The sequence below is a fragment of the Rhyacophila brunnea genome, unplaced genomic scaffold (assembly GCF_057557595.1).
Source record: "Rhyacophila brunnea isolate RB1 unplaced genomic scaffold, BYU_Rbru_1.0 scaffold_6, whole genome shotgun sequence".
NCBI lineage: Eukaryota > Metazoa > Arthropoda > Insecta > Trichoptera > Rhyacophilidae > Rhyacophila > Rhyacophila brunnea.
The window spans coordinates 17,548,374-17,563,413 of record NW_028233276.1 but is presented as its reverse complement, the minus strand read 5'-3'; the positions used below and the strand labels follow the sequence as shown (position 1 = coordinate 17,563,413).

General features: G+C 33.2%; 1 protein-coding gene and 1 long non-coding RNA gene across 17 annotated transcripts in view; one reads left to right on the top strand and one right to left on the bottom strand.

The window, feature by feature from the left end:
* The window catches only part of ens (MAP7 domain containing protein ensconsin), a 536,619-nt gene that overhangs the window by 444,905 nt on the left and 76,674 nt on the right, over positions 1-15,040 (bottom strand). For 2 of the 16 annotated variants that reach the window (XM_085956455.1, XM_085956456.1), the window contains exon 1: positions 2,923-3,129. The exons of 13 other annotated variants lie outside the window; for them this stretch is intronic. The gene's annotated coding sequence lies outside the window, so the exon portion shown is untranslated. Of the gene's footprint in view, positions 1-2,922; positions 3,130-15,040 lie in introns of those variants that run through there. One more of the 16 variants, XM_085956450.1, reaches the window with a different exon arrangement.
* Positions 12,063-13,800, top strand: LOC147065331 (uncharacterized). The gene is made up of 3 exons (XR_015071745.1): positions 12,063-12,195; positions 12,588-12,779; positions 13,195-13,800. It is a non-coding gene; the product is annotated as an uncharacterized LOC147065331 (long non-coding RNA).

Below are 15,040 nucleotides of genomic sequence, written 5' to 3'. Positions count from 1 at the left end.
TTTTGTACAATACTTGTGTGTTGGCGTATTTTTTTGGTCATATAAAGTTAAAATAATACCAGCTAAAGATTCCATACATCATACACCAATTCGCAGGTGGGTCTGGCGGATATCAAGATGGTCGAATATTTCGTGGAAACAGTTGTTTTAAAAAGGTCTCTATTTAGTATTATAAATTTATAACTAACAAGATATTTCATCATTTATTCAATGATTAATGATAAACCTTCTGATACGTAGCTTTATATTATTTCGTATGTCTATAATTGTAGCATATTTAAATAACAAAATGTCCACTCGCTTCCATTAGATTTAGAACCAATAGAAACTGCAAATATTATAATTATACTGAATATATTTTACTACATTATGTTTTATAACATTACAACTATCTATAATAAATCGTTTGAGATAATAATTAAGGGAAAAATTTGTCATCATCACAGCCTATTAATGTCACAAAAATATGGCTTCGTTCTCAATTATCACGTTTCACGGTTTCAAAGAATATTATTTTACGTCATAAAAATACTTTATGTAGTAAAGTTATCAAATGTTTTACATAAATATTTGACGATGAATAAGCTTCATAATGATATAAATAGTTTTTCTACAAATCTTACGTACTATTCAGGCTTAACCTCTGAAAATACCAGAAAATAGCTGACATGGAACACCTTCCCCCTTAAGGGATATAATATGACGATATTATGCAATGATTTGTGACGAAATAAGTCAGAGGAGTTGTAGAAAATGGGTTGTTACATAACAAAACCATCTAAATATAAACATCCTTTTGAAGAATAAAAAAATCCGCGAGAAGTATGTACTTACTGACATCCATCACTTACGTTTTTTTTTAAATTGAATATGGCTCATAAATATGACGTAATTTAGATAGAGGGTAAACGATTTTGTGATTTGGGGGGTTTAAAAAAGTATCGAAAATCATGAGGTCATTTATGGAGGACCCCTAACACTGATTTTCATGGCCAAAAAAATGTATAGGAATGAAAATTAAAACAAAATGTACAATGCGTAATCCGCAATAATTAATATCATCGGGGAGCAGTGATGCCAACCGTACTATAATTATTTATAGTACAATACTATAATTTTAATTCCGCGAAAAATGTAAAATACTACAATTTTACGCCAAATATACCTAAATACTATAATTTTAAAGGATTCCAGACGAAAAATGTTCCTGTACTATACATTTATCAGAAATACTATAATTTTTACGCTTTTGTACTATAATCAGCATAGAAAAATATGGCAACACTGTCGGGGAGTCACTTTGATTAAAATTAGAGTAAATTTAATTGAATAAAACTGCTACAGATAGTTATTAAAATATATAAATTTACTGCTATATTCTTACGCCAAGAATTGTCAGTTAAATGGTAATGTTAGCCATGTTTAATTCTATAATTAAATTCAGTGTTAATAAGGGTAAGCGGTTGTCATTAAATACAACCGTATTATAAAACAAACAAGAAACATATTATAATTAATTCATATTAATAACAATAACTATTAGTGTTTTATTCTATAATAAAATTAATACTTGACCTGAAATATACATTACGTAACGAGCAGATGCAATAAGAACGTAATACAGAATTGCTGTTATTACAACGTGTAGAACAAACCACAAATTACACTTCGAATTGTATTTAAAATTCAAATTAATGCAACAACTGGGAACATTGCAAAGATATCTACATAGATGTCGCTCAATTGAAGTAAATAATAAATTAGAAGTTGTACAAGTATTGTGTATATTCAGCACAAAGCGTTCAAAAAAGTAATAACCACCAGCATTACCGCCAATCGTGCAAACGTGTAGGTAAAAGTAGAAGCAATGGAAATTGAAACAAAATTATCCAAAGAGGACGGCCGATCGATTCGCGGGCCGTGCAAAAATAGATAATACAGCGTGGAGGAGTGTTTTCCACTCCCCGAGGAGCCAAACGGCAAGCTTTTAAAACATCCACAAAGAAAGCCATTCAATATAATTCGGAGCCATTATCCGCTTTTTGTGTTATTTTACCTTCAATAATAGATCCTAGGGGCCAATCGGCCGAGTTTATTCGCCGGCAACACCACATATTGTAATACCAATAAGGGAATGATTATTTATTCAAACGAAATGAAAACGCATTGATTATACAAGAAGTCTACGATATTTTGCTTTTTTATATTACGAACACATATGAATACAGCAACGCTTCATTATATTTCACACCTGGTTTATGTATAGTTATAGTACAATGATAAACAAAGGTTCCAATTTGACAGTTGGATATTTTTTTTTTGTTTGTGGAGTACGGGCGGAGGACACGGACGGCTACGCTTATCACCCTGACCCGCTCTAGGCGGCGGCGCTTGTGGTTAGTCTGCGAAACATTTTCCAGACGGTCTGGCGCGCGCGCGGCTCTGCCCGCGTTGCTGTGTGGGTGCGATGACGTTCGGAAAATAGTGTGAGTGTGTGTTGACGTGTCGGGCAGGGGCGCCAACCCCGAAGATGGAAAACGTGAATGGTGCGCGCGCAACCGCTGCGATTCGTTTTGTTTTTTTTTCATTCCATATTTGAATCTGACGTCTACGAAATTTACAAACCTTACACCATCCTGACACAACTGTCATAACGCTGCAAAAGGTGCAGCGTGCATTAAATAGACCTCTAAACAAAGGACACAATCCATAAGAAAATCAATGCACAAACGTTTTTCACAGACACGTCTGAACATTTTTAGAGCGATGTAATAAAAATGTTAAATGGTCTCTATTGGACGGATTTAATAGTATTTTTAGTCAAAGGGAAACACCATATTAATAATTAATATACATATTGACATAATATAACTTCACGGATGAACACATGACATCACCGTACCTACAACTTTCTCTACTTACCGAAAATTTCCTTCGCTGAAAAATAAACAGAAACACTTCAAACTGACAGATTGCCGAACATTTCGAATTAGTTTCTCATTAACTAGGCCACATACCAAATGATATTTTTAAGAACCACAATCACGGAATATAGTATGTATCTCAATAAATTAAATTGAAAATATGAGAAAATAAATTCGTATGCGACCGCCAAGAAAGACAGCGCATAAAAAATAATAATAGATAAAATTGAATACCAAACCAATATCAAATGTCTCGCAGTGGCAGGTAGGTATTTCTACATTATGTACCCATCTGTCCAAACACACAATAATTATTCACAATTAACGTCATAAAACGCAAATATGAATTATTCTCAATGCTGCGTTGTTAAATATAAGAAACAAAGAACTGCAGATCATATTATTATTATTATGTATAAATCAACGGAAAACATTAAAAACTGATCATTGACCATTAAACAAAAAGATTGACAACCGAGTTTTTTATAAAAAATTAACGATTTGACATTTTTACATCATTATTCAATACACGCATTTCTCTCAAATAGTAAGCTTTACAAAAACTATACGTGTCAAAATTTAAGTTTTGAGTCTTTATAATGTAATAATTATTGTCAACGAATTATCGTGTTGGCATTTTTTCGATTAACAGCGTCCTTACTGTACCTACACGGATTTTCACACGACGCAAAAGTCTAAAATCTAAATTGAAGTCGGCGGCTCTGACTATAAGAAACGGGAGGGAGCCCTATCGAAGTTCAACATAAGTATGCCCTTAGCTACGTTAGGTGCGACGACACCCTACCGTAAAACAAAGTCGACAGAATACATGCATTCAACAGGCGGCATTTGGTTTTAACCGTGTACCGCTCGCCGTCAGTCTCAATCCGTTTTTGAGTTAAAAGTTACTTAAGACATTCCCTGTTCTGTCCGTCGCTGATCAGAAAGAACGTATTGATTCCCTGGACCACGGGAAACGAATTGTTATGCAGTCGTATCGATTGGCTTGTCGAATAGTAGAATGTAATCAGTGTAGGTAGTCTAGGGCCCACTGTGGGCGTGACAGCTATATAATAATATATTGTATTGGTATTGAATTCCTTGGTAAGGATATTATATCCGAAGAGGCTCATAATCGATATTTTCTCATAAAAATAGCATCCACGGGGCTACTTACTTATTTCTTTATTTAATATATGATTTTTAATTCCACGACGTTTAAATATATGTAGGTACGAGGGTGGGTCAATAATTTCTTAGAAAAAAGCATTAAAACAGTTTTTATTTTTGTATTTTTTTTTTATTTCTCAACATAATCTCCTTGGAGCTCAATACACTTGGTAAGACGTTTCTCAATTTTTTTTAAACCGTCAGAAAAATAAGTTTTCGGAAGGTCCTCAAAATAAGCATTTGTCCGATCGATGACTTCTTCATTTGAAAAAAAACGTTGTCCACTTAGCCATTTTTTTAAGTTTGGGAAAAGGAAAAAGTCACTGGGGGCTAAATCTGGCGAATACGGTGGGTGGTCGACCAATTCGAACTTCAATTCTTCAATTTTAGCCATTGATCGTAAACATGTGTGAACACGGGCATTGTCCTGTTGAAAGAGGATTTTTTTCCTGTTTAAATGAGGCCGTTTTTCTTCAATTTTGTTTTTTAGCTGGTCCAATAAAGATGCATAATAATCCCCTGTTATTGTTTTTCCTTTTTCCAAATAGTCAACGAAAATAATTTCACGTGCATCCCAAAATACAGTAGCCATAACCTTACCAGCTGATTTTACGGTTTTCGCCTTCTTTGGACATGGTTTGCCTTCGCAATCCACTGCTTTGACTGTTCTTTCGTCTCGGGAGTATAGTGGTGTATCCATGTTTCATCCACAGTCACAAAGCGACGAAAAAAATCATCCGGATTGCGTTGCATGAGCGACAACAGGGCTTTAGAGGCCACCACCCTATTGCGTTTATTGTCGACTGTGAGCAAACGCGGCACCCATCTTGCAGAAATATTTTTCATGCCCAATTTGTCATGTAAAATAGAAATGACGCTACCTTTTGAGATCCCTGTAACCTCAATTATCTCACTCAACTTTAATCTTCGGTCACTTAACACCATTTCGTGGATTTTATTGATCATTTCTGGTGTAGTCACCTCTACAGGACGTCCTGAGCGTGGTTCATCCTTTGTTGATGTACGACCACGTTTAAATTCATTTAACCAGTTATAAATAGTTGAAAGTGAAGGAGCAGATATGCCGTGAACTAAATCCAACTCATTTTTTATTTCCTTTGCTGTTAACCCTTTTATATTAAAATGTTTAATAACAGCTCTAAACTCAATTTTCCATTTTTCCATTTTCCACAAGCAAATTTTTTTTTTAAATGTACGAGAAACACACAACAACCCGACCAATCTGATTGAAACTTCGCAGCATACTGAATCGGTAGTGCCGCTGCATGAAAACAAACCGCTTACAGTACTAGTCGCGCCACCTGTCGGCTTTTCTAAGGACTTATTGACCCACCCTCGTACATAATATAATATGTTTACACTGTGCAATTAGTTGGCGGTTCTTTCCTATCAAGTTAAATAAAAAAAATCCCCTCCGTGGCAAAATATTAAACACCGGAACGGCAAAAATGGCCAGTCGTTTTTGTCTATAACTTAAGTTGCGCACGGTGGAGAAAAAAATATATGCAAATATCGAGGAATGTACCGTGTTACATTGTATGCAAAAACTGGTAAATTAATAGCTGCGTGCCCGCCAGACTGAGTAATTTCAACGTCGAAGAACGCCGCCGATATATTAATTCATAGTTTAATTAGAATGTGAATCAACCCGACTGGATGGTGTGTATATGTAGTGTGGAGAAAAATGATAAATACTTAATTAATTAATTAAGTAAATGCGTGATTTAAAATGTGCCGGCCTAAAAGGGTTGGGTTTAGAGCAGTGGTACGTAAGTGGATCTCTGCGGGTCACTTAGGCTATTTTGGTGCTCCTAAAAGCTAAGTGTCTTAAAAATATTGTCTATGTGACGATTTCATCATTTTTTATGAATTAGTAGTAAGTATCATACAACGGCTGGGACCGGGTATATATCGTTAAGGCTCAGCGGGTCTGCAATATTAGGATTGATTAATATATAAGATGTTTAAAAAGTAACTTTTTAGCAGAATTTACAATCCACCTTTAATTAAGTTGGTAATTTTTCAATTATGTATCATGCGAGCAAAGTAGGCTTCAAAGCACTTTTTCTACCCCCGTTACACAGTTTTGACAGTATTATTTTGTAGTAGGCATTACGTAAACTCAAACAACAACTTTGATAGTTACTCATATCGTCAAATATTTTTTTGTATGTGGTGAATACCAAATAATACATCCATACAACCATACATACACACATACAAATACGTAAAACTCCTCACTGCTATTGCTTACCATTAGTCCCCCCGCCTACGTTGGACACGAATCATCTCGTACCGTGAGCTTTGAACTGTTTCGATAGGTACTCGCTTGCTGCATGAAGCTGTTTCTGTGAAGAGAACTCACTAAATTCTAAAAAAAAACTTGTCTATTGAGAGCTACCTCAACCTGAGTTGAACAATGTGTTTTGATTTGACTAAAAGAAATATTTGTGATACAAAGGCAGCAAATAACCTTTCGCACTGACTACTCTTAAAGTGTGTACTCTTCTTAACCTAGCTATAGAAAAATATCAATACTTATTAACCAGAAATTCAAAATAAATACATTTCTGATCCCCAGATATACAAAGGATTTTTTATGAAGACGCTTAAAATATTAAATATTTTAAAGAAATGGTTTTAAAATTATGTGCACCACTGAATAAAATAAAAATAAATTGCTTTCGGTACAAATTGTGTGCTTAGGTTTTGGGAAATTCTTTACTTTTCAGAATGCTTTCACATTAAACCACGTAGTTTCCATGTTCGCAGATAACTATACAACAGTATACCCACTTGTAAAAAATGTAAAGAATTCGTATGTATCTGCTGTAACAGACTAGTCAATTCATGATTCAAAATTGTTATTCGTACCGACGGTGGATATTATTATAGTGCATACTATAATGCGCTGGAAACTGGGTGCCCATAAATGGAACGAAGTGGGCGTACTAAATTTAGGAGATACAATAAACTCACGAAAGACAAAAGAAGGTCACACATTATTATAAATTAAGACAATTTAATTTAAATAAAGGATGGAATAATTTAATAAATTTCACCGCTGCTGCACGAATATTAATATAATTTTGAATAGCAAATAAACAAAGACTCATTTAGAGACGAGTGATCGATTTTTCTTTTCTTCTCGAGAGACTCAGCATTAACTTTGGGGCCAATAAACAATACTGTATAATGGGGGTAGGAAACGAGCCATTAAGCCTACTTTATTCACAAGATACAGAATTCAATAATTACTATCTTTAATAAAGGTGGAATGTAAAATTCTGAATAATTGATAGTATACGAGACTTACACGTGTTTCGCTCAAATTGAAATCTTTGACAAGTATAAGAATCGAAATTAGTTGAATCCGCGTGACTATTTTCTGCGTATTGAGAAGCAGATTGTTTTGTTAATAATTTATATTACAAAAAACCGGTCAATGCGTTTTAATTCTGGCTGTATTTTGCATCAGTGAAATTTTCTTGGTGCATTTGTATAAAGCTTTTGTGCAAAAGGAGCCTGGTTACCTTCAGCATAACTACATACTCAATTGCGTGAAATGGGTGGCAATTTTTCATGGGAAAATCATGAGTAAATAGAGAGCAATTATGGTTTTAAAATATTATTAACATTTTAATTTATTTATAGGAATTCAAATTGATTAATTTCTTACTTTATTCGTGCGACAAAGAATTTTGAAATTACCATCTTATTAACAAAGTTACGATCATTTTCGATTAGATATTAAAAAAATTTGAAAAAAAAACATCTTTTAGGTATCCAATATTATGTTTAGCCCAGGGCTCGAAACAGACCAGAACGCACCGGAGCGTTATTCCTGTTCGTGAAATTCTAAAAGATACCGTTTCGGCTCGTGGCTTCTTTGAAAATTGCGTTCCGTTTCATGTTATTGAGATAATATTGCATGTAGGTATGTAGTTTTTAAAGTTGTAAGAACTGATTCGTGGGAAAAAATCGTCTGCGGCGCTGACAAAATGTGTATGGTATTTATTAATGATTAGTCTTACAAGGTCTATAATATAATTTAGGCAGTTTGGACTTCAGACGTATTTACAAAAAGGGCTAAAGGGGCTACAAGTCCAGGACCTTAAATTAGTAGGTCCCCGGAACCTGAAAAATAATTTGAAATCACAAAAGAACCTTGCAGCAAAAGAATACACAAATGTACGAGTTTCTAGAATTTTGAAGATAAGAGCCCAATTCTAAGAAAATTGACGAAAAATAAGTTATTTTGCAAAAATGAGTAGTTACCCATTTAAAAAAAAACTACATTTTAATGTTGTATTGGGGGGGGGGTAATATGTATTAGCGCAGAGCCCCTTCAAGTATAAATGAAACCCTGATTATTAGGCATATCGCCCTTATGATATCCGAAAAATATTAAACATAATTTGATATTTTTGAATGATTATTCAGCGCTTCGGTTCGTAAGATTTTCTATTTCGAGCACTGGTTTAACCCTTGTATTGAAAGTCCGTTCGGTTTATATTATCAGTATTCGTACCATGTGCGGTAGAGGTGAGTTGGAAATACTGTCACCAGTTTGTGTACTTAAGTTTCGGATGAAACTATCCATACTAAGTATTTGTGGCCCAATAAACTTGTTTCAAGAAACTTGAAACGTATTAGATGTTCGAATTCGAACGCATTTGATGATGTCATCGCAGTGACTTGCCCCGCGCCGAGTCGCGTCTAGCAGTGACTCGCGTAATGCTGGTTGACTTTCAACGCTATTGATATTAAATGCGCGCGAGCGAGATATCACGATACACGTATGTCTAGCCGTGATATTATACTCAACTGTCATTGTTCTCCCTTTCTCCTCTGTTGTAAAGTTGGTATAGTGAAGGACAGAAATGGTCATTCGTTTTATAGTATACTATTTGAGTTCGCCTTAGTTTTGAGTTTTAAGAGTTTTTGGTTTCAGTTGAGTATGAGACTTTATCGAGTTCCGTAGTTCGACGCATGGTATGTGACTCGCCGTCCGCTAGATAGTTTGTAGTCTTGCTACGTATGAAATCATCACACCTCGGCGTCGCGACTCGCGTATGTTTAGTATGCGACTGGGTTTAGTTTTAGATTCAGTTGAGTAAGATATTTACATCGAGTTGACGTCAGTTGCAAGCCGGAATAGCAGCGTTCTTATAACGCTAACTGACTACGCGTTTATCTGGTTTTGTCACGTCGAGTTTCTCGATTTTTTAGTGTTATAATTGGAACTTATAAACATAAACTGAATTCAAATTGTATGCGTGATTGTATAAATGGATAATAATTATATTATACTTAATAAACAATTTGTGTAAAAATGGCTACTAAAAGGTTAAGTTTCGTGTGGAATCGTTCCAAAGAAATAGTTACAAATTATGCCATCTGTAATGTTTGTAAAATAAAAAATTCATACAAGTCAATGTCAAATTTGAAGAAACTTTTATAGCGCAAGCACCCAACTATTCATATTGAATTTGCCAGGCAAAATATAGCTCCACCTGTAAATTAAAATGCTTTACAGATAAATGAAACCAGTGCTTTTAATGCTCCAGTATTTTCTACTGAAACAGGAGTGACTAGTGCAATAGTTCCAGTTATACCTGTCTCGAAAATGGGACTTTCCGAAAAGCGGATGTATTTTTAACGATTCTATTATAGCCGATATTTCAAATACTAGTAAGTATTTTGGAACAAGTTTCGATACTAAGTATTTTTTAATACTGGTAGTAAGTATACTTAGTCTTCAAAATCGACCAGTTTTCCCACCTCTAATGTGCGGTCTTCGAACAATTAAAACATTTATAAATTATAAGCCCTACAGCTAAAAAGGCCGTATCATTCACGTAAAACTAATTAATACCTTATGACTTAATTAAAGAATTAGCTGATTTTCTGTTTCAATAGATGGTCTATGAGATTATTTACATCAACGTCCTAAACATTACCAACTGGCAGAAGTAACGCGAAGGTTTAAGCATATCGATAATCAATAATATGATATATGTACGAACTTACGTAATTTTACAAGACTTCACACCCTGTGTCTATCTATTCATATAGGAACTAAAATGGATGATTCATCGCTATGAGAAGACGAAAAAATTAAATATCTATTGAGGTAAAACTTTCTAATATTCAACTCGATAAATAGCGCGTACGACATAGAATCAAAATATAAAATATCAGCATTTGTTGGCGAAACATTATTATCTTAAAAATCACTTATGTTATTTTTTTAATTAACGCTTAGTGGACGTTTTATGGTAAAGAACGAGAAGTAAAATTGCGAAGCATGCGTTTATTGCGTAAGTAGTAAGCGAAGAAATATCAGTTTCCTATAAATTCGGTTGAAATTATACGAAATATGATAAATACGACTTGTTTATATTAAATTTGATTATCTATGGAAATATAATACCAGTTTTCCGCGACATGTAGATTGGAAAATCACTAGATTGGTTGAACGATAAACATTTAAGACGCTTAAAATACATATTGGTAGGTGAATATCATATTGTTATCTTGTGGACAGGTTACATTTTTGGATGAAATGGATCTAAATCTCACGAAGGAAGTAGTAGTATAGATTCCTGGATGACGGTTGTCCAATCAACCATCACCCTGAACGGACTTACGTAAGCATATAAATATATTGTATACCAAGATCCCCCAACGGATGACTGGCAAAATGTCAGCTTTTCGTTGGATTGCGTGTTCAAATCCCACGTTTGTAAAATCCACATTACGATTTTGAATTCAGAACGTGGTCTTGATAGTTTGAGCAAATGTAAAATAACGATTTCGCATTAAGATAAATCTGTTGATAAACCTCCTCGTTAAACGGTCAAGAATTTCATTGAAGTGTAGAGCAAATGAAACATAAAGAAGAGAAAAATAGTTACCTATCAATAAAGTACTGATCCAAACAAAGTCACAACATTTAAAGACCAAAAGGATCTAAAGTTACGTTATGAAACGTCACTTGTTTCAACTGACGGATATGTTTTCACTGTGTAGTTTGTAGTTCATTCAATAAACGTTAAAGTCATCAAATTTATCAGTCAAATCAAATCCCACAAAATCGGAAATTCACACGAAATAACTATTGTTTCTTGACAACATAACAGCGCACGTATCCGTAATAATTTCGCAAGTCCTATTTCAAAGATTAAAAGCTTCCGACAGATCTGAATACAGCCGTTATTCAAAACGATGAATGAAACAATGAAGCGATAAACTATTGGCCCAAATAAAAACGTCACAGATGATCGGGCCCACAACCGATGAATATTGAAGCCTTGCGATCGACATTGAATGACAATGACGCCTGGCGATGTATTATTTTAAAATTGAATGCCCGTGAAGGAAAATAAAAATAATAATTAATGCGACTGCACATAATTAACAATACACATTGTTATCTTATCATTATTATCGCAGAGAAATGTAAACAAAAGAAAACAGAGAGATAATAAATTAGACTGATAAAAAACGTTTTAGCAAGTTTTAATAGAACTGCCGATATTGGAGCTTCCGGCTAAAATTGCATCATTAAGGGCACACATGCTTACCTAGAGTTTCTGTTTTTTCATTTAAAGTTGAACAATGACATTGAATACTAGGTATGATTTTTAAAGTGCAAGTGATATTATGTTACATCTCTTTTACGCATGCTAATATGATTAAAAAGTTATTCTTTCTCTTTCTGTCACATTCGAATTTGATTACCGAAGTTTAAACATTTACTATGCGTATTAGCTGACGTGCTTCGTCGTTTACAAATTATAACATAAATTTAAAAAATATATGTATTTATAATATTAAATATATTTTATAATGTACACAGATTTTTTTAACAACTATATTATATATACTTTTATTTATTTGTCGCATATTTAAAATGTTCTTGCTATATTAAAATCTTTTTTTTAGCCGGCCAAATAAATCCGTATTTTTGGCCATAGACTAATATAAAAATCTCTCTCCTGTCAAATATTATGTTTGCAAATTGCAAGGTACCTAAAACAATTGTGTTTTATATCAGGAATAAGAAACACTATCTGTAAGTACAATATTATGTTATTTATTACTATCGTAGTATTCTGTGTGTTTTGCATATATTATTCAAGTGTTTATTTATTGTTTTCTTAGTCTATACATACTTTCAATGTTTCATAATTCCGACGTAATACAATCCTTTTTTTGAGGTTAGTTACATTCATTCCAGAATTATATAAAACCTGTGATTTCATATATATTTGTTTGATATAATCTAAGGCGTTCTAGTTGTTATTAAACATGTTACCTACCTGATTACTTTATTTTAGTTAATCAATCTTTTTTGATGCTTTGTATTATCACTACTCCGTTTTAATTACCACTCTTCAAACAGTCGCCAACTATAAAAGATTAAAAATCACACTATTAACAGTTCCTATGTTATGTTTTTTGCAGATGGAGAAAATGTCTACCGAGATCTTTGCTTGTCGACGGTTTCATATGAATAAGATGGAATGAAATAAATCTTTTAATTAATAATGAAATAAATCCGACTTTCGGCGTAGGATTCGAACATGGCGTGATTTATGACGTCGACCATCAAGCATATACACCCATTTTATAGATTTAATAGTACAATTACACAAGGTAAATATAAAGTGACTAATGTTTAAAAAATAAAACAATTTTATAAAAACATTTTTGCACTAAATTTATTATCGATAATGATATAAAAGTTGCTATTTTGATTCGTAATATAAAATATAATATAATTATGCATATCAGTTACTTGTATCATATTAGGTATGTCATTTGGTAGAGCTTACTCTCCAAGTCTTGTCTTTTTCAGCCTCAATATCACTTTGATATTAGAAAAATTGTCTTTCCAACACCAATGAAAGGTGCATGTATCTATACACACACATTTCAAAGGCTTTAAGTTTTCTAGATGCTGTATATTACTTCTTCTCTTCGGCTATATCCGCATCTTAGTTGCAGCATATGGATACAATGCGGCGCCTCCAAGAATCTCTGTCACTCTAGTTTTTTTGCATCGTTCCAGGTCATACTAGCAGCCCGTAACTCTGCCAGATATGCTATATAGATAGTGTTTAGCGGCCATCCAGAACGCCGGAATCCGGTTGGCTTGAAGAACAGGCAAACCAGATTGGGATTCTCTTCAGGCACCCGCAGCACGTGGCCGGGCCAGGTACAAAGTTGCGTATTCACTCTCAGCGTGATGGGAGGCTATTTGGTGCGTTCTTTTATCTCCCGTTACTTCTAAAATTACCGCACACCCAGTATCCGTCGTAAACATCTGTTCTCGAAGCTCAGTATACGGTTGCTCGGAGCCTTTGTAAGGTGCCATGACATAAAAACTAGTAAGATATTCAAAATAACTGCTAGAATGAATACATTGTTGAAAGGAAATGAAAACTGATAATATGATATATCAATTAATTTGTCCATCTGAAGTTGTAGATAACAGTTAATAATTATGTGTTATACCAGTAATTAAATGCTGACTTCAAATGAAAATTGACAATTAAATATTGAAATAATATATTACCAGTTTTGATTTTTTTAAGTACTATACTATATCCATGGTTCATATTACAATGTCATAGTAAAACTTAGAAGAATAAAATATGTCGCAAGACGAAATCAATCTTGGGGTTTTAATATAAGTTAAATAAATAGTACACAGCTAATTTGCTATTACTTTGAATACATGCCATGTCTTTACATCAATAAAAAACAGAAAAACAATTTAATAATGTATAAATATTTATATAAGACTTAGCAACGGCTGACACGATGAGCTCCATTTAATTTCCTCTTATTTTAAAATTCACCAAGATATATCCTAATAAGTAGGTAAGTATATTACATTTGTACATATAATAAGTAAGTCAAGTACTTAACATAAATAATTATACTGTAAAATTAAATTACAATTGAAGCAGTATATATGGACCCCACAGAGTAATTAACAATATAATAATTTATATAATTATATCGGGTATATACTATATTGACACATTTTAATGAAGTCTATTTTTCTTGGTACCTACGTTCAATGATAAATGTTGTTTTATATTGTAACATAAACAATGGTAATATGCATTGATCTTTCTGATTTTTAAACTGTGATATCTATTTTATATATCTATTGATTTCTATGTGTATAATTGATACATTATTTATTTCAAATACAATACAATTTAAAAACTAACAGTAAATAATATAGAAAGCGTCATGTTGTTCAGTTGGAATTTCTACTAGGAAATTCCATCCAATCCAAATCCAATTTTTACTAGGTGGGTACTTGTAGGTCAGCTATTTTTGGAATAAAATGAATCCCTTAAAAAACATGAAATAAGAATAGAATGATAAATATTTGTGAAAATTTACCAAATCAACATGTTTAACGTGAATATTTTCACACTAAACTGATAAATATTGTTAAGAAAATATACACAAACAGTTCATTCAGAAGTTATGACGTTTAAAAGATCCCGCGAGTTAACTCGTGCGTGGCACTGATCAGTTATGAGGTGATATCAGTTATAATCATTTATGAGGAATGGTTATAAGCCATTGGCACAACCAATTTGGTTTTTGACCTTGAGAACAAAATGTACTTTTTACACGGGACCAAACTCCACGGCTGCAGAGACGAATGCTTATACAAAATATGGCACAGTGGAATCGCCAGCAAGATCTGTAGGTATCATTATTTAGATGTAAGTATACATATTATTTTGAATTTCATAAAATTACACTTGTTCTGGGTGTCTCGCAACAGTAAACTATATTAGTAAATTAGATATATCTTGATGAACTATAAAATAGTGATGTAATAAAGACTTGTTGAAAATATATTAAGTATAATAAAATTTAGAAAT